The sequence below is a fragment of the Cucumis sativus genome, unplaced genomic scaffold (genome assembly GCF_000004075.3).
Source record: "Cucumis sativus cultivar 9930 unplaced genomic scaffold, Cucumber_9930_V3 scaffold54, whole genome shotgun sequence".
Classification (NCBI taxonomy): domain Eukaryota; kingdom Viridiplantae; phylum Streptophyta; class Magnoliopsida; order Cucurbitales; family Cucurbitaceae; genus Cucumis; species Cucumis sativus.
Genome location: NW_022279554.1, coordinates 218,450 through 240,259, shown reverse-complemented (window position 1 = coordinate 240,259; position 21,810 = coordinate 218,450). Strand labels below are relative to the sequence as shown.

Here is a 21,810-nt window from a genome sequence, read left to right as displayed (position 1 = left end):
TCCTCAAGAATCCCGAGTGTCCTCCAAGATGGAGTCATGGAATGTATGCAGCAATGTGGGATCACTGACGACTTCTTTGATAACACCACTCTCTTCTTGTAGAACAGTTTCCCATTCTCCCAGCTAAATTTGCTAATTCCCTCTGGATTCTGTTTCAATTCTTTAATGGTTTTCTGTAATTCCTCATCTTGGTTGACTTCCTTGTCTATCACTTCCATGTCTACAATGCCAGTTGTCGTCAAGGAGTTTACTTCCAGCGGATATTCCATCCTAGAAAGGGCATCTGCTGCTTTGTTTTGTAATCCAGGTTGGTATAATATTTTCAAAATCGTATCCCAGCAGTTTGGTCAGCCATTTCTGAAATTGGGGTTGTACTTCCTCTGCTCTAGGAGAAATTTCAATGCCTTTTGATCTGAGATAATTGTAAACTTCCTTCCTAATAGATAATGACGCCATTTCTGCACTGATAATACTACAGCCATCAGTTCTCTTTCGTAAATGGACTTGGCCTGAGCTCGTGTCGACAATTTCTGGCTGAAGAAGGCTATGGGGTGACCATTCTGTGAAAGTACAGCTCCCAATCCTGTCCCTGAAGCATCTGTTTCGATTAAAAAAGGTAGATCCCAATTCGGCAGTGCTAGCACCGGATAGTAGTCATGGCCATCTTTAATTTTTCAAAAGCGTCGGTTGCTTGTTCATCCCACGCAAAAGAATTCTTTTGCAACAATCTGGTCAAGGGGCTGCAATTTCTCCGTATCCTTTCACAAACCTACGATAATAGCCCGATAATCCCAGAAATCCTCTCAGACCCGTGACATCTTTCGGCTGAGGCCATTTCACCATGTCTTTGATCTTCTCCTCATCAGCCTGTACTCCTTTACTCGAAATTATATGCCCCAAATATTGGATTTTGGAGTGAGCTATGACACACTTCTTCTTATTTGCAAATAGATGGTTATCCCTCAACACTGCAAATACCATCCCTAGATGTTTCTCATGTTCTGATATATCCTTGCTATATACAAGTATATCATCGAAGAATACCAATACACACCTTCTTAAGAAAGGTTTGAATACCTGATTCATCAAGGACTGGAAGGTGGCTGGTGCGTTTGTAAGACCGAAGGGCATTACCAAAAATTCATAGTGACCCTCATGTGTTCTGAACGCGGTCTTCTCAACATCTTCCTTCTGCATCCTTATTTGATGGTAACCAGACTTCAGATCTAGTTTTGAGAAAACCGTGGCTCCATGTAATTCATCCAGCAGTTCTTCTATCACTGGGATAGGAAATTTGTCCGATATGGTTACTTGGTTGAGTTTCCGGTAATCTACACAAAAGCGCCACCCTCCATCTTTCTTTTTGACCAATAAAACAGGGCTGGAGTAAGGGCTATGACTGGGACGTATCACACCTGCTTGCAGCATTTCCACCACCAATTTCTCAATTTCCTCCTTCTGTACATAACCATATTTATATGGTCTGAAATTGATGGGCCTTTGGTTCGGTAAAACCAATATACGGTGATCTATTTCTCTCTTAGGGGTAGTTGTTTTGGATCCTCAAAGATGTCTGCATACTGTTGTAACAGATTTTTAATCATTGGAATCTCTTCCTCGTCCCCTTTCATTTCCTGCTCCACTTCCACCTCCGTGTCTACTTCATACTTTTGGAATTCCAACAGAAAACCCTGATCTTCATTTTCCCACGTTTTCTCAATGGTTTTCAGGGAACATTCTGCTTGGATGAGGGATGGGTCTCCTTTCAAGATAATTTTCTGTTTGCCTAACCAGAAAGACATTGTTAGAGATGGCCAATGTATCTTCATGGTGCCTGTTGTATCCAGCCACTGCATACCCAATATTACATCCACATTTCCCAACTCAATAGCAAAAAAATCAGCCACCACCACCACCCCTTGTAGTTCCAATTCCACTCTCTTGCAAACACCCTTGCCTGTACACTTGGTGCCATCTCCAATTGTAACCAAACGGGTTACCTTTTTCCAAATATAAGTTCTTTTCCTTTACTGTCCGGTTATGTATAAAATTATGGGTTGCTCCACTATCAATCAGCACTATCACTCCTTTGCCCTTTATATTTCCCTTCAGCTTCATCGTTCCCTTCGATGCCATCCCATGGATTGTCTTCAATTCTATTTCCTCCCCTTCAGCAAAATCCAGATGGTTTAATTCCACTGTTTCCCCTGGTTCCCCTTCCATCTTGCCTTCCTCTTCCTTGCTCTCCTCTTCATTCATGATAAATAACATCAGCTCCCTTTTTTCCTTCACTCTACATCTGTGCCCTGGTGTATATTTCTCATTACATTTAAAACATAGGCCCTTATCCAATCTGGACCTGAATTCTGCGTCTGAAAGTCGTTTGATAGGAGGTTCACTTTTTTGATAACTACCCTTAATAGGTATAGTTACTTGTTTTATGGGGAAATCTGTCCTCCTCATGTAGCCTTTGTCTGTTCCATCTTGGATTTTTCCTGCATACTCTTCTTTTTTCTTTGGTTCCACTGTCCTGCCCTCGGTCTTAGTCAATTTCATTGCTACATTCCGATCATTGACTAGTTGAGCCTCCCTCATACAATCTTCCAATGTTCGAGGTAACGACTAACGACTTCTGCCTGAAGATTGGGTTCCAGACCGGTCAGAAAAGCATCGCGTAACACACTTTCCTCCATGTGAGGGAGGGGAGCTGAATATGTGACAAATTTCTTCACATACTCACTGTAGGATCCATCTTGTTGAATCCTAATCAAGCGTGCCACTAGACTTGTTTGTCCTGAGTCCTTGAAGAAATCAAACATCCTCCCTTTCAAATCTTCCCATGACTCTACTTTCTTCCTATTATGCGTCCACCTGTACCAGTCCACTTCCTCTTGCCCAAAACTGACCACCGCCACTCTGATCTTCTCGTTTTCTGGCAGGTTGTTCATCTCAAAGAAATGTTCTGCTCTATATACCCAGGATTCTGGATTTTCACCTAAGAACATAGGCATTTCTAACTTTGCGTACTTACTTCGATCCACATTGCTTCCATTTTCCTCATTAGAGACTTCTGATTCTTCTACTTTTCCTTTCAGCTTCATGCTGGATCCATCAGATGTTCCGGATTCATCTCTTTTCTTATAGCTATGATTCTCTCTTAGTTCCTCTGTCAGTCTTTCCATAGATTTCTTCATTTCCAGTAGCATTTCTTTCATGCTCAGCAGCTCCTTCTCGGTTCCTTCCATTCGTTCCTCCATTTGTCTTTGTGCCATGCGACGCGTAACCACCCCCAGTTTTTTCTTTTTGTCGGGCTCTGATACCAAATGTTAGGATTCTACACCCTTTCTAATAAAATACCCAACTATGGCTAAACAGAGACAGCACCCTGTGATCCTTTATTTATATATATAGCCCAAAGTTACAGCTACAATAAGGAATGAAAACAAGAACATACCAGCACCCTTCACAAGAAGGATACCCCTCTCCTATCGGCTGCTGCCGCCTCCCTTTCTTAAAAGATAACCAAAAAGATACCTATCCCTATTTCTCAATCATTCTATTTATACTCACCCTCAAATTCCTACCCAGTGGGACCCACCTGCACATTCTTTTATTTCCCACTCATTCTCTCTCCTTACATGTTGGTGAGTTTCCCTTCTTACCCTTCCTAACATACGTATGTATGATTGGGGCTCTCACAAATTCCATCTCCGACAACTTGTAATAAAAAATTACTTTCCCTAACATTTCCAACCAAGTAACTCCTAATATAACGTCGGCACTCCGAGTGGTAGAGGGAGAAAATCGTGAGTGATTGATAAATTGGCGATTGTCAGGTTTACATCCTTACACACACTGGTTGCTTGGACTACGCCTCCGGTTCCCAGAACAACCCCATATATGCATCCATGGTTTCTACTGAAATTTTTAGCTCTTTGACTACCTCTTCTGCAATAAAATTGTGCGTGGCTCCCCCATCGATCAGCACCACAACCTCACGTCCCCTTATTTCTCCTTTAATTTTTATGGTTTTCGGCGAATTGAAACCTACCAATGAATTTATTTACAGATTCACTATTTCTGTATTGACTTCCTCATTCCCGTTGGTTTCGATTTCTTCCCCCACTTGATCGGTTTTGTCACTTAAGTCTTCCCCTTCTTGTACAGCAATGATGTTCAATTCACGTCTTTTGCAGCGGTGCCCTAGACTAAACTTCTCGTCACATCTAAAACACAAACCTTTTTCCTTCTTAATCCGCACTTCGTTGTCAGTCATTCGGCGGTATGGTCAGACAACGTACTCTTCGCGCCCGATTCCTGCGATGAAGTAATCGCCGTGGACGAGTACGACGAATTTCGGCTAGGGTTAATCGTAATCGTTCGTGATGTAGCGACCCGATCTGAGGCCTTTGACCCAGTTTGACTTCTCGACCTGCTTGGCCCACTATTTGACATTTTAATTGATAAATTAGGGTTTCCACTTGCCCCATGAATTCTCTTCAATTGAACCACTCGATCATCTTCTCAATTATTTGGGCCATTAACATTTTAGCCTCTAGGCCCACTGGATTCAATTTTCAGATCTCACTTTGGATCTCTTCCTTCAGCCCACACACAAACTTACTTTCTAGGGCTGCATCACTCATATCTTTAAGGCGACCGAAAATTGTTCAAATCGCCGCCGGTAATCCCTCACGGTGGTCTCCTGCTGTAATTTCATCAACCTTGCGTGTTTATCTCCTTGGTCGGACGCTTTGAATCTGGCCCACAGAAGCTATCGGAATTCTGTCCAGCTGCCGATTTTCTTTCTATCCTCCTTCCATTGATACCAGTCCAAAGCTTCCCCCTCCAAGCACAGGACCGCCGCATCCAACTTATCTCTCTCCGTCAGATATTCACCACAAAATAGCGCTCCACACGTTGTAGCTATCCATCCACATTCTCTTCTTCCTCCCCTTTAAATATCGACACCTCCAGTTTTCGTAGCTCATGTCAAAAAGGGGTATCTCACGGATATTTGGTGCACATGGTACTCCAACTCCCTCATCCACCACCGGGTTAGTTTTTTGTTCACTTTTTTCTTCTTGAACTTGTTCCTCATTCATTATTCCCTTTCCCTTGTCCGTAATCATTCTTTCACTAGATGTGGATCCTTTTGAAGCACTTCCCATCACTCCCATCCTGTGTATTAACAATTTCATATCCTCACTCAATTTTTACAGATTGTGTGGAATAAATTAATTAAAGTTGTTTCTACAAAGAAAACAAAAATAATAAATAAAATTATATGTTTTTCAGATTTTATTTTATGTTTCTAAAAGTTGGATGTATTCTGATCATACCTTTTTGACATATTGTAAAAGGCATTGATAAATTAAATTAAAAAAAAAAAGCATTTACAAAAATTGTTGAAATTCTTTTAAACATTTAGGTGTAAAAATGAAACAAATAGATTAATGCGATGGAAAAATGGTTAAAAATAGTAAAATAGAAAGAAAAAAAGAATGTCTCCTCATGTTTGTATAAACATTAACTATATATTTTCTATATAGATTTGAACTTTTTTGTTTAAGAATCTATTTAGATTCTTTCAACTCTAAAAAGTTTCAATTAACTTTATAATATGCTTATTTAGTTGTTTATCTTTAATATTTTTTAAAGTAAGGTTAATATGTTATAACTATTAGTCAAAAACTTTAATTCAGTCAACATTATTTATTTAATAAATCTATATAGTAAATACCCTATTAATATTGTTTATGCCATAAGCTACATTATTGGAATTTTATCCTAAGTTTGAGAAGAAGAAAAATAAAATCAAAAGTTATAACATAATCTCTATTTCTTCATTCTTCTCTAATTTGGAATTTGTTATAACTTCAACTATTCTCATTAGGATGTATTTGTGAGTAATAGTGGGAGTAGTAATTTTAGAAAAAAGATTTTAAGTAAAATTGATTTCTGAAAAATGATTTTCAAATGTTTAAAATTAATTTTGTTCCAAAAATGATTTTAGAATTACCGAATTATATTTATGTATCATATAAAATCAATATTTCAGGAATATTTGATCGGTATGGAGGTGGCAAATATATAATTGTATATTTAAAGTAGAGAAAGAAAATTAAAGATTGAAGAGAACATAGTCTCTTTCAAAATAATAATAATAATACAAGGACCAATAAATAATATTGAAAAATAATTTTTTTAAAAAAATTATTAAATTATTATAAATATTATACTCGTAAGTATGGTCAGTGTCCATAGCCACATGTCCACCCTTAACTATGTAATTCACCTCATGCTTGTCAAATTACCTATAAATAGTTGGATTTTGTCAATTTTAATGGACACCGAGGAATTCCAATAACGTGGAGAAAGTGTGAAATTTTGAGATTTTTCATCTTTATCTTTGTTATTTTCTTGTTGAATATTGTATTTCTGAGATAGGTGTTCCAATTAGTTTTTACAACAAAATCAATATCACATTTTTTTTAGAGATATCCACACATGAGTAGCATAACATAAAATTATAAAATTATGTTTCCAAATATAACAACTTAAATAAAAACAAAAAAAGATGATAATTAAATTTATGTTATGTTTGTAAGGGAATAAAGTACTAGCATTTTGTTTTAAATTATAAAATTACTAAAATAATTATTTACAATTACACCAAAATATTATATTTTTTCTTTATCAGTGACAGACTATGACAGAGTTAGCGATCGTGTCACAGAAAGTAGTCTATTGTTCATCGACTGTTATATTTTGATATATTTGTAAAAAAGTTGTTCATTTTGTCATATTTGAAAACAACTCTTTTAGGAGAAAAATTAATGAAATAAAACATTGGAGCATTTTCAAAGGTTCAAAATGTAGGAAAGTTTTCAAACACAAATATTAAAAATAATTATTTTTTTTTAAATGAGAAATTGTTTATATAACTATATTTAAAATGTTAATTTTTATAAATGTAACAAAATACCAAAATATTTACGGTCCGTGTAACAAAAACAAAAAGTTCATAAAGTCGGTAAAATATTTTCATAAATTTCAAGTTTGTCTTTGATATTACGGACAATTTGTCATTTTTCTTTCTTATTCTTTGCAATATCCATATTTTCTTTTAGATTTCTTCTCTTTTTCCAAATTTTCTTCTACTTTATTCATATTCTTTTCTTCTATTTTTTTCATCTTCTCTTTCTTCTAGATCCTCTTCCAAAACATCAAAGTCGTATGAATATCATTTTTATATGATCTAAACAATCTCTTACCTAGTCAACAAAATCGTATTTAGCATGGTCAACACAATCGTTTAGGTTTTAAATCATTTTTCCATCGTTTAAAAAAAACTATAAAATCATGTGGATATGATCTAAATGATTGTTTACATAGTCAACACGATCATAAAGTGTGGTCAACACATTCGTTTAGATTTGAAGCATTTTTATGTTCGTTAGAAAAAACTATACGATTGTATATCATTTTCTACGTGATTGCATATCATGATCGTAGAAGAAAAATTACACGCGAGTATGTGACTGACCAATTAATCACGTGTTTGACTGGGATATTTTTTGTATTTTCTATTGTGGGCTTGCAAGCTTTTTTCGTTTTCAAAATTGTCCAATACAGTGTAATATTTTGCTAGTTTATTAGATTTTTTAAAAAGAAAACCTATTTAAAATTTCATATGTGGATGGTAATTGAAAAAAAAAAAAAGTTAAGAATTCACTAAATTAGACTTTTATCTATGATTGTTACTTGAAAATTAGAAAATGACGAGGTCAATTATATAATTTACTCTAAACCCTATAAAATCCTACAAAAACCGATTATTTTGGCAAGAAAAATTTTCAAATAAAAACATGATTTGAAATCATTTCAAATTTTAAAATCCTTCTCTTTTATGTGATAACAAACAACGAAATTTATTTGAAATCTGTTATAAAATAAAATCACTCAGAATTTGAGGCTTCAAACAAAGCTTTAACGAGATGTTGACTGTGCATAGTTAAGTTAGGTTGGTAATTATTATTTGGAAAGTTAGAATGTCTGTGTTTGGATCTTTGGAGTAGTGAGTTGAGCTAAGTTAAAAGTTTGTGTAAAGTTATGTTGACGTATATGTGGTGCGTTTTTTCTAAAACATAATTGAGTTTGTATTGAGTTTTTTTTTTTTTTCCTCCAAATGTACACTACTTTTTCTATAAAAAAAAATTACTAAAAAATGCTTTTTTTTCTTCTATTCCTTCAAATCTAACAAAACTTCTACCAAGTAAACATATATCATACTTTGACACCTTATATTTCAATAAAATGAACATTTTTCTCTACTCCCTAACCTTCAATTTTGAACTCTCAGTTAATTTTAACTCCATCATAAATGTTAGCTAAAAAGAGAACAATTCCTATCTTGTTTCGTTGTTTGTCCACTAGTTGGAGGAAATGTGCAAACGTCTATTTACGTGTTCACAAAAAATAGAGTTATCACTAACGGTCTCATTATAGGTGGCCTTCATCGAAGTTGGTCTCTTGATTATATGTTAGTGTTGGTTGCCAGAGATGGTTGTCATTGAAGTTGATCATCCAAAGTGATATTCATCGAAGTTTGTGGTTAGAGGTGGTTATTGGAGCCTAGAGTTGGTCACCTAAAGGTGGCTGCTCAAAATATGTCAATGGAGTTGCTTGTGCAAAGGTAGTCATTAGAGTTAGTCACTAGGATTTTCGTCGGAGGTGGTTAGCGGAGCCCCAAGTTGGTTGATGAAATTGGCGACACGAAGGTAGAAGTCGAAGTATGTCACTGAAATTGCTTGTGTGAAGGTGATCATCAAAGTTGGTCATATAAGCTCAAAGTTGTCGGAGTATGTCACCAAAGTGTGGTAGTGGTAATTGTTAATGGAGGCCAATGGGGGAAACCATTTAAAACATTGAATGGACGAAGAATTGGAGAGAGTTGGAGTAAGTTGGTAAAATAACCAACTCAATTCCATCAACAAAATAATTTGACAAAATTAGCAAATTTAATTTTGTAAATATTTTATCAATTGCTATTTTTAAAGGCATCGAAAGCAAAATAATTGATTTTGAATAATATAAATTATTTTAAATGATATAACACTATAAATATTGTCAAATGAATAGAAGTATTAAATGAAAATGTTCCTAAATTTGTAAAAGTTTTGAAATCCAACCTCTCACAATTTTATTGTTGTCTTATGATAAATAACCTTATAAAATATTTATTCTAAATGCAAATATAGCTATAAAGTTTTACACCCTTATTTGAAATTTTTGCATATATCACCTCAAATAAAATATCTCATACTTTTTTAAAACCAATTAAAAACGTTAACGATCGTATCACTATCTAAAATTATCACTTTTAACTTTAAATGCTTTTTTTTCTTCTTTTTTTTCTTCTTTTTTGCTTTTTTTTTTTTTCAAGTATAGAGCATCAAGTGATAAACATATATATAACATAAATAAAACGTAGAACATCAAGTATTGAAGAGTGAGCATTAAAGCATCGAGTGAGTATCTAGTATCTAGTATCTAAAATATAACATAGAGAATATAATATAAAGCATAGAACATCAAGTATCGAGCATTAAGTACAATAGATCGTGCATCAATTAGCGTTTTTCAATTATAAGTGTACTGCAAATTTATAAGGATGAATTAGTAAATTCACAAGATGCTTCAGTTCATTTTTGAGTCACTTCTAAAACTCTAGTCATTTTTATTAGATAGGCATTCAAATGATGTTACATCCATATGAATCACTCCTCATATTCGTCTTCCATGAATTATTTTATAAAAAAAGAAAAAAAAAGCATTAAGCATTAACAACTACTCTAAATTGAAATGTTGATACTTCTATTTCTATTAAAAGCAATGATTGCAACACTAATAAAAATGGGTTTATGAGAGCTTAAAGAAGAAGTGTGTTAGATGATTATAGATAAAAGGTAAGATTAAAGTTGGATAGTTCAAAAATGAAATGGACAAAAAGTTAGGAGTGGAGGAGATATTATATATTTGTTGTACCAACATATTATTTGTCCTTTTGGCTCCCCATTCTAATAGCAATGATGCCAAAGCTATACTTTCAAACTTGAGCTATACTTTCAAACTTGAGCTATACTTTCAAACTTGTACTAAAGTCAATTTGTATGGACTTGTGCATTCATGACTTCATCAATCACAACAATTACTTCCCTTTTCTTTTCTTTTTCTTTTGTGTAATAGAGATGTTTATAGGTGAGGATAGTGATTTCTTATCCTTTATCTCTCTTTTGTTAAATTATAAGTTTAACCAAAACCATTACATCCCATATCTATATATGATTATAAATATCATCTTTCACCTTTATATGAAATAGGTTTTTTAACTTTTCAACAATGTCTAACATAGCATTGACACAATATTGAACATTGTTTTCAAAGTTAACATATAATTGAACTTTGTGTTTTATATGTCAATATTAAGTAACTCTCTCTTTCTCTAAATTTAGCCGCATTTTTAATTCAATTATTTATTTATTTACATTGTTATTATTTCTACCTTTCTTTTATGAATTTTGTTAGTGTTGTAAATTTAATTGCATTTATTGTCAAATAGTGATGAGAATGGTAACAGTAACAAGAAGCAATGGTAATTTAATCTTCATATATTGAATTGGATGAGCTTTGTGAGATGATGATGAGAAAGGCACATCAATAAAGGCTGCCTTTTTCTTTGTGTATTGCCCATCACATACTTCCCATAATTGGTCCCCTCAACCTCAACCTCAACCTCCCAACTTCCCAACTTCCCTTTTTTTTTTCTCTCTTTTTTCTAACAACTTGTACAAATCCTTTTTCTCTACCTTTTATCATTTCAATTCTTTTACCTTTTTCTTTTTTTCCCTTTTCCCAAAAAAATTCTATTTCCCTTTCTCTAAACCTTGCTTGGTTTAGGGTAACATGAAGCACTAATATAATATATCAATATAAATAAGAAGAGGGAGATGAAAGACGAAAGGGTATTGACGTCGAGTCCATATCAGTTTCAAGAGTAGTTTGGCTTTTACCATGATATACCTAAATGATATAGAGGAAATGTCACTTGTGATTACACCAAATAACACATTATATCAGTGGAGATATGCACGAGGTGCAAATCTTTATTTGGGTTGTTCTTGCTTGCCCATACGTTAGAGTCTTGCAAGCATGTGACAACACGATTTAGAAATTGGTGGACAACAAAGCACAAGACATATTTTAAGGATAATAGACACCATTTGGTGAGCACCCAAACTACTCAAGAATTGAGGGAGTAACCTAGGTGGTAAACATATTCATTTGGTTAAAGCAATGGCTCCTACCCTCCAAAAGGAGGCCAAGGAGCTTAGAGAAAAAGTGATGGTAGCAGAAGTGATCGTCATTGCAAGAGACCTTCGAAGAAAGCAAAGGCATTAGGTGATGATTTCTATGGAAAGGGTTTGAGTGCTCTGAAAATTCCTAAAGTTTCGACACTACTAGTTCACATATTTTTCTTTTCTTGTATTATTGTTATTATTATTATTATTATTATTTTATTATTATTCTGTTAGTGGATGATTTATTCATTACTTATTTCTATAGTCACCTTTAGATGATCATCTTCAAGAGCTTGAGCAATGCAACGATGAATCTTTGACACGGCCTCATGTTGTGGATTTGGCCATTAAAGAAGTTGGTACCTAAAAACTACTAGTTGCTGAACAAGCTGAACAATCATGTGCTCTCCTCGAGGAGAATCGACGTGGTAAGATGAAAGTGAATGAAAAAAATGTTAAAAATTTGAATCCTCCATCTAAAGGAAATGTCTGCCCCAAAGAAACTTCAGAGAATGTCATATCCACACATGCTCTTCTCCAGATTTCTGAGTTGTCTTTAAACACTTCCAAGAAGCAGATGGTAGGACACCCTGTGCCTTCTCATGGGTTGGTGAAAAGATAGTTTCAAACATACTTCAGAAAACGGCTTTATGCATGTGAGAGGACATTCAAGACAAGATCATGTGCACTCTTTTTAAATATATCTCAAGATTTAGACAAAATATAACGACGATACTTTCGAGAATTGCGAAGATCTATGCAGACAACCTAACTCCTTGTTGAAGAATATTTAAACAACTATTTTAAGAGGGTAGACAATTTCAATGTTGTACAATCTTCGTATTTTGCGTAGTTGTCGTCGACAGACAAAGCTCATCAATTAGACAAGAAGCCTTAACTTTGATAAACCAATTACGAAAAGATGCCAAAGTTATTCAAGAGAGGGTTGCACAATTGGCTTTGGAAAAGATGGAACTAGAAAGCAGACTTCAAAGTATAAATACTGAGTCTAAACAGCTATCTATCTTATCTTGTGAGAAGAACGAAGACATAGACAAGAAAGAACTAGAAGTTGCAAAGATCCAGAATGAAGTCAACACTCCGGCTATCAAAGAAGAAGCATCGAGGCTCTAGCTACAGTTCATAAGAGTATGGAGGCTACACACGAGGAATTTAAGAGCTTCATGTGGAAGATTTGACTTTGCTCCCCTTCCCTTTTTTTTATTCGTTTTCTTTTTTTAATTTCAGTAAATACAAAACTTTGCTTTAATGATAATGAAAATTTCTTATTTCATGTTGCTTACATACCATTTACTATGAGATTAAGTCATAATGTCGATTACTAAACTTTTTTCTTGCACATATAACTGAACTTAAAGTTAACATTAAGCTGCCTACGTACCATTTTTATAACATTGAGATCAAATAGTTTGATTGGGTTTTTTTTTTTTTTTATCACTCACCTTTTAAGCTCGTGTGGGTTTGGAGATTATGCAGTTTAAGCTCTTGCGATAAAGAGCTTTTTACATAATGACGTTACACATAAAATGTCTTGAGAATCCTATCATTGATTGGGGCAACTTTTAATCTATCTCGATCAACAATCTTGTATACTTCATTTGTGTAAACTTCTTTGACAATGTAGGGTCTATTTCATTTCATTTAGGTGTGAACTTATTCCCTATATACCTTATCGTGATTATCGATCTTCTTATAGCAAGGGATTCCTTGATGACAATCCCAACTTTAGGAAACTCCATCAATTGCTGGGATTCCTTGATGACAATCCCAACTTTAGGAAACTCCATCAATTGCTTAAGAATGCTCTACGCAATGACAGAACCTTGATTCTGCTCCTGGATGATTTCCCTTGAACACTGTGGGTACAGGTCCTAGTCCTGTGTAACCGTCGCTTGCAATAGAAGATGTGCAAGTGTCGCTTATAGAAGATTTGGATTAAGCTTTCTTTATTGTCATTGGTTTGCTTGTAGATTTAGATGATGAGAGAGAGATAAGAGGTAGAGATATCCCATCGAACGTGTCAATTTGACCAAACAATATTTCTAATATTTGATCCTTTAATTTTCTCTCGATTGAATGTCTATATGTTTGATTTGAGGAAGCTACAACACATAATGTTTTTCTTCAATCTTGGAGGGTGGTCGACGAGAGTCTTCTTGTTCTTAGGAGAATTCTCTTTAAACTCGAGAGTCTTCTTGTTCTAGGAGAATTCTCTTTAAACCCTATGGATAAAAATTCTATCTCCACAGATGAGGAGGACTCTTCTATTTATAGTCCTCTTATGGGCTTGGACTTTGTTGATCCATGGATCAGACTCATGGATCCAATCACATATATTTTTGTCATATTTAGCTCTCCAACAAGTTAACCTTATTACATAAATTTTTGTCATATTTAGCTCTTAGGCTAAAATTGTACAAATAAATAATATTTAATTGAACCTAAAATAGTTAACTTTAACTTGAACCAACGATGAAAATATGTGATCATCTTATGTCAACACATGTCAACTTTTAATTAGTCCTAAATTCAATTATTTGTACTTGGTCCAAAAATTCTTAAACCAAATATCATATCCAACATCATATTTGAAAAGGCAACAAAATCTAAAATTACACACCTGTTTGTAGCTCACTTTTCAAAACCCTATACTCAAAAGATAAATATGATTGAATAATTGATAATTTTCTATCAGGAAGAATAAATTAGTAACAAATAACAATTAAATGGTAATTCTATACCAAGGACATTGAACTTAACAAAACTATTTGCAAATAAATGTCTATAATCTAAGGTGTGAAACCATTGTTATCTTAGACAAGATGGGGGTTTCATATGCTACAAAAAGAGGGATACCACCATATGGGCGAGCCATGGCTGAAGAAGTTTAACCCAGTTCTGACCACCATGCCAGAGAGATCTCCTCCAAGTTGTTGCCTAAGACTTCAAACTCTGTATCCCGATTCCATGCTGCGAAAGAACTCCGTTTTCTCTACTGCTAATCCTATCTGACTATTCGACTATTCCTGCAACAGCAACAAACATCAAGACTGATCTTGTCCGGGAAGTTTGTTAGATAGAGGGAGGTGTCCATACATGAAAAAACTTAACGAAACTCATCGTGGAAATCATAATCGTCCTCATCATCTTCGTTGAAAATGGCACTGTAAAATACGTAAGGATGATCGATCATTTCTGCCAAGGTGAGACGTCCATCTTTATCTGCATCAGCCTGTAAAATAAAGACAGAATGAAGATGTTAATCAACAGATGTAGTTGCTCCCTCTGGAAGATGAAAATATTTTCCAGGCCTAGTCTAATTCTAGATCTTATGCCTTATGGTAATGTTTTCTCATTTAGAAAACATTTGCAAGAAAGTTCTTCCATGTAAAATGATAAGATAAATGACGTCATACTATATCTTATGTTCTGAGGCTGATAGAGAACACTTGTCTATCTTATTAAAATCAATGAGGACCATAATAACATTAACAATTATGCTACAGTTTATTGAGTTAAAAGTCAGATGCAATAGATTCATAATGAAATCTGATAAAGGAACTTCCAAGAGAATAACCATTCAGTCCACAAAGTGCAAACAGAAAACAATTGGTGTAATGACTGCGTTTTAATATGACCGATTTTACTACTCGTAAAATGAATTTTACACAATATTACTTATATGTGATGGGTGGTCGGTCAAGTAAAAATTAAAATAACTGTACAGAGTATAAAACAATCCATGGACAACCCAGCAAGCTCTCACTGATAGAGGAAAAGAAAGAGTAAATTGTTTCTACAACCATACATAAGAATCATGAGATGTTTGTTGATGACATTAATATGTGCCACAATATCCAAGCAATATCTCAATCGTAAAAGTAAAGCTAAAAAATTCATCGACTTGCATATGGGTTTTAAGATTCGTTATGGATGAGTACCTGCTGTATGATATATTCTGCCTGTTGTTTTGCATAGTAATGCTCTGATGGGTGAATTTTTCCAATTATAGGTAACAGCTCTTCATTAGACAGGTGTCTATGAAAAACAAAATACAACACACAAAATAATCCTTAAAGTTGCCAAGGAACTCTGCAGTTATAACAAATGAGAGGTTGTCCACATTATAAATAAATTTTGGTTACCCGTCATTATCTTTGTCTAGCACCGCAAACAAGTTTCTAGCTGGGCCATCCCTGGAATCTTCAGAATGATGTGAAGAATTGTGATTCTCGTCATAATTTCTCACCATGTCAAACAGTCCATGGAAAAACTCGTTGAAGTTTATCTTTCCATCCTTGTCTGAATCTCTCTCCCTATAAGGCCACTCACCAATTGACTAGTTAGCAAAACCGATGAAATGCCAACCCCCAAAAATAAAATAATAATAATAAAGGTAGTGCCCTTCCATATACACTAATTCTGGTTGAAAGATAAGCACAACTAGATGCTATACATAAATGTAAAAGCTCCTTCATTTCCTTTGATTCACAGATTATTTTTAAGGAACATTCCATTGAAGCAATTAAATGATGTATAAAAGGCTATAGATTTGGGAGTGCATACACCATAATAAATATTTCTTGAGAATGGCAATAGATTTATTTACAATAACAAAAATATCTGTCACGTGTTATAGGGCAAAAACATTTGTTTAGATGCAATGTAAATTTTTTTTTTTTACGTAGTGAAATGTATCGTTACCATATGTACATGTAGTCTAAAAAAATTTAACTAAAAGTGCTTTTTTCATTGTGGACTCAAGATTACCCAAACATTTTCATGGAACTGGTAGAGAGGATATCTGCGGTTCGTCACTTCTCAAAATTGAATATATTAGCCAGTCGCCCAGGCTTGGTTTCAAAAACATTGTATGCTTGATACCCCAAACCTACTAAAGTTCAAGTTTGGGGAAGACTCAGTTACAATGAAGTGGTTGAACATGATATTCTCTCCGAGTGATGAAGATTTTAGATCTAGTGATAGACAGTTTACCAGACTCTCGTCTTGAAATTTACAACAAAGGGAACTACAAAGTCAATTCTGAACTTCCTGAGCTGACAGATATGCTTAGAAGAACTACCAAGTCAGTTCAAAGGAAAAAAGGGAAAAGAAGTACTCTTCAGTAAATTTGTTCTTGTGGACTTTAATATAGAGCTCCTTTTATATGCCGCCTCCCAATTGATATGCTTTTGAGCATGGAAATCTAGAAAGCATGTTTCTTCACTCTGCTTTTTTTTATTTTCTCTTAAGACGGGGGGAAATAAAAAGTAAACAAAAAATGAATTTGAAAAACAATCGAAGTAATTGGTGTAATCCAATTCTTCATCTCCTAGCTTCTCTCATGTTGCCATCCTCTTCTAGCGAAGCCCGTTTTGTCCTTGATTGGCTGTAAGAGGGGACTGATGCCAACAGGCCATCACTAAGAAACAATGGAAGGAAGCACAATCTATCTATCCCCAGTGAAGTCGACAGAATGTTTCTCTTTTTATAAGGAACGACGACAGGGTTAACATCAAGGACAAATGGAACCTCTAACAATCTCTACAATGATATAATATTTTACGACTCCACTTTGAGCATAAACCCTCATACCTTTTCTTTTAAAATCACCCAAAAGGTTTCATACTAATAGAGATAATGTCTTCACTTATACACCATGCATCTCTCCTTTTTCTAGCTAACGTGAGACTACATTTGCCAACGTGAGACTTCATTTGCACCTAACAATAGGTATATTCAGAACTTCATAAAAGAAAAAAGGCAACAACCTAAGGGCCAGAAGCCTAACCTAAAAGCTCAAAAGGAGGAAATAAAAGAACCTACATGAATAGAGCCTTCCAATCAGAAATGTCAAACGATGATAAGAGAGGCAATCATTCCTACGCCTTCAGAAGGATTTTAATTGAAAGATGATAACTTGATAAGATAGGGGATCAAATCAAGAGGGAAGAATAGATCCTTCGCAATGAAATAACCAATTAGAAGGAATGAACAGGATGAAGACGCGCTACGTAAGAAATAGGTCTGACTAAGAACAGTTTGAAGTAAATGGTGCAAATAGGTTTGGAAACATAGGTTAGTTGTTTTGAGTAGATGCTTCCACGACAACCAGCTGAAAGTTCTCAAGAAATCCACAGATCCATAAGAAGATTTGTATTAGAACCTTTGGCACTGCTTAGAAGTGAATGCTGGGTATATGTGAAAGGATGGTTGAAGTTCCCTCACGTGATCAACAGCTAAAAATTAGATGAAATAACCAAAGTTCAGTTTTATTGAATGTACAAAAGAACAGCTAACTCAGCTAGGTGAAATAGAAGCTTACATTAGAGTAAAAGAGAATGCTCTTAGATTTGTACTAGTTGAAGTCAAAATCCAAAGGATCAATGAAGAACTGTCCACATTTCAAACACCGACCAATATGAAGAATAATATTTATGTATATATAACCAGGCATTCGTGGAAGTTAAAAGTCGCAATAATGGAAAAACGGACTTGTTTCTGGTGGACAAGAGTACTTACATCCCAACTGTTTTCATGTTTCCCTAGTAACCCAAGTACTCAACCTAGAAAACCAGCCAAATGATGATTCTACTCCAGATTTGGTTAAGACAAATACAGTCTGATGGAAAAAGAAAAACCATCCTCAGTCCCATCAGACAATATGCCCAAGCAAATAATGAGTTGTATTGGTTCACAAAGAAAGAGAAGCACACTAGCAAGGCACGTGAAACTTTCCAGCCAATAAAAATTAGAGAACTACGCTTTGCAGCAAAAACTTCTTTAAACCTTCTCTTAGGAAAATTAGAACATGTGGCTAAAGGTAAAAAAAAACTATCGCCAAAGATCATCAGAGCTTCATCTCCAATGTGGGAGTCCTGATTTCGGAAGGCCTCTCTCTAATAAGGAGATGAATAATATGATTGCCCTCATGCAAATCACAATTAACCACTAAGATAAATATTTTTGGACTTTAGAGAAGAGCAGAATTTTCACTTGTGACATTGTATTTTTTGGCATTTAAGGAACAAAAAAATCCTTCCTTATTTGAAACTTCTCAAATCTACTGGGCAAAGAGGCACCGCCAATGCGAAGAGTTAACATTTTTCATGCAGATTTTACTCTAGGACTGAGAGGGAATCTGGCTTGGATTTTCAAAGAATGGAAAATCATTATTGGGCTTTCTCTTAGGTGTGGTTTTATGTGCTTGAGAAACAAAAACCTAAAAATTGCTATATAGACCAAATCTTTGGAACTTTAGTAGATAGTTTTGGTGTCCATTGGAGTTTCTGCTGTACCTTCAGGCAATCTCCACACCAACTGCTTTTTGATAACTTTATGAGGAAAGCCAAGATTCTTCGGAGAAAGATTCAGAGCTTTTATTTGTGAAGACATGGCTTAAAAGAAACCATAATTTTTCTCAAAAGATGCTTGGGAGACAGAAGAATGTTCCAGAATCCATTCAAAATAAAGCTTCCTTTTGAAGTGCAAGGCAAGTATTTTGTAATGGTGATTCTTTTATGTCAACATTGGAGAAGCTTGCTGTAATCCGGCTTGACTGGTGAATGAATTTCCTATCACCCTATTTGTACTTTTCCCCCTTAATGGTATCTTTTTTGTCTGTAATAAAAGAAAATGGCAATAAAGTAAATCTTTGTGGGGGTTGAGGGGATAATTATCTCAAAGAGTTTCCCCATATTATACCAAGCGGCTGGTTTGAAGATGTACAATCCTAGAGACAGTTGGATGGAGAAGATATAGGCGCTCCTGAATATTTTAAGAGCCTTGAACCAAAGAAAATTTGGAAATCGACTGTTACTGATTTAATGCTTCGAAGATTTCCACTGATATCCCTCTTCCTATTCCTAACAAGCAACTCTCAAATCAGCGAAGGAGATTCATCAATCAACTTTTCACTGATGACCAACCTCGTAGTCATCCACTTCTATATTTAAATGCAATTCCCTTTATTTAAATCAGTCTTCCCTGTTCCCACAATGGATGAAAAGAATTACAACAAACTGTCATTCATATTCGAAAAACAACGTTCAAAATAAAAGACATCTCTTTCTTGATTCAGTGTGCTGTGTTTTTTTCCCTCTCTAGGTGTTCTTGGAAGTGTAAATTATATATCATCATCAGATACTGATGCCATTTGGAGCCCTTTGATCTTACGACTGTGAAATTGCCTTTAGGAAGTTGGAGCATAATATTGTACATTGGTTTAGCTTCATTACAAAGTTTTTGTTTGACGTTCATTGACAAATGGTAATGAGAATTTATTTTTGTACGTTTGCAACTTTTTGATACAATGTCACCATGAATCTCTATCATTACACCATTCTGGAGTTGGAATAGAGTTGTAATATTGGTTGATTAAGTGTAATTTGATTTAGTTTCGCAGATGAATGATTTTAAAAAAATGCTCAAAGTAAAAGACTTCTACAACTAGAAGGATCCCTAAACTGAATATTACAATAAAGAAGAGAAGAACCCCACAAACTTTTCATTCATATGTTGTTAAAACGAACAATTCAAATGTAGTCATTAACAGCGGAAGCTTGGCAGCATGATAACACTAGTAGTAGTTTCAGCAGAGACGAAGAATAAGTGAACATGCTAGAAACAAAAGACATGGAAACTAATAGAAGCGAATCTATAGTATCAATAAAAGTTTTGTCATAAAGTTTCATTACCGTATTTCTTCCTCACACAGCCAATGAATTAGCTTTGGGTTTTTGCTGTCAGCTGGGTGCAGAAAGCTAAAAGTCCAGAGATGAAGAAAAATTATAAGCATATCAATCAACATATCCAATAAACTTTCCATTCTCGCCACAGAAATAACTCTTCAAATATTAAAACTTACTCATTGAACTCGGTCAAATTCAAAAGGCCATCTCCATCCACATCTGACGCATTAAAATGCTCCAATTTCCACCAACCCATATCGTAGCCAAAGGAACTATTATCTGGCGAGCAGTTTCATAATGAGTAACACACAAAAGAACTGCCTAAAAAGAATCTACAAGTAGAAGAAAACATAAGAGAATTGGAAAAACTACTGTGAATCTACATCATATTTGCAGCAATTACATATTTTTAGTGTCAAAATACTTCTCGCTTAAGAAATCGATCTACACATTTTCCAAACTCGAAGTCCTAGAGATTGGACAATACAAACCCCAAACAATTGGCAATGAGCAAGATATACAAGAATTAAGACTCCAATCCAAGAGCATTTGAAGAAAAACATACCTGAATTGCGAACCCAACTAGGAGGCTCATACTCGGAAAACGAAACAAACCCATCATGATTCTTATCATGTGTCTCCAACTCCCTTTGAGTCCTATGCAAAGTTTCCCTCTGAGCCTGATGCAAATTCCACTCAGTCAATTCCTCAACAGTGACAAATCATCATCAACTGGATCAACATCAATCTTCGGAAACAGCAACATGAGCCGGTCGGTCACATTGAACCTATTATCATCATTAATATAGTCCTCAGCATCCGCAAAATCCTCCCACTCGGGTTGCGATTCTTCACCGGGGGCCGATTCCGTCAAATGCGCCGCCATCTTCGGATAGTGTTGCTCTACATATTGCTTCTCCCATTGGCGGTCTTCACGGCGGCGCTCAATGTGAGCGACAAGAGGGTCAAAGGGGACAGGCTCGTGATGGTGGTGAGAAGGGGTAAAAGTGAAGTTGGAGCGAAGCTTAAGACGGCGATGGCGGTGATTAGGGGTTTTCTTAGGGGAGTGGGAAAGGAGAAGGAGGAGAAGAATGGCAAGTGTAATGTAAATGATAATGGAAAGTTTACTCATTTTGGAAGGTTAAACAATGGCCGACAATGGCTGACAATAATGGAGAATGTGGGGGGGATTGAATGAAGGAAGAATTGATGAAGATGGAATGAGAAGGATTGAGAAAAGGAGAGAAAGACGTGCGGAAGGAGATTCCTTGAGTGAAGATGAAAATCCGATGAAGTTGTTGAGAGAAAAGGAGTTGACGATTTGGACTAAAAGGAGTTCGTCATTGGTGATCAATTGATGACATTTGTAGATCTGATGAAATCCCCTGTTTTTCCTCAAAGCTAAATCAATGAATTCACATCAAAATCTATACTTCTTCAATTATGTGCTAAATTATTCACTTTCTTAACTTTCTTAACTATTTTACCAATTTTTCTCTCGATCTAAGTTATCAAATTTTATAATATATTCTATCATTTTTTTTATTTTTTTAAATTTCGAATCCAATTGAAAAAAATTTGTTTATAATTTGATGTGATAAGTTTTGATCTCTACAATTTGATGAGTTAGAGAGTCCTTGAGCTATGGGAGAATTCTCTTGACCTTTTGGAGTTTAAAATTTCAAACTCTTACAATAACTTATCTATTTAAAGAGTTATTTGATAAAATTTATGGA

At 34.9% G+C, this 21,810-nt stretch overlaps 1 pseudogene; it reads right to left on the bottom strand.

Moving 5' to 3' along the window:
• Positions 1-13,942: 13,942 nt before the first annotated feature.
• On the bottom strand, positions 13,943-21,480 carry LOC116406032 (annotated as a pseudogene).
• Positions 21,481-21,810: the final 330 nt, after the last annotated feature.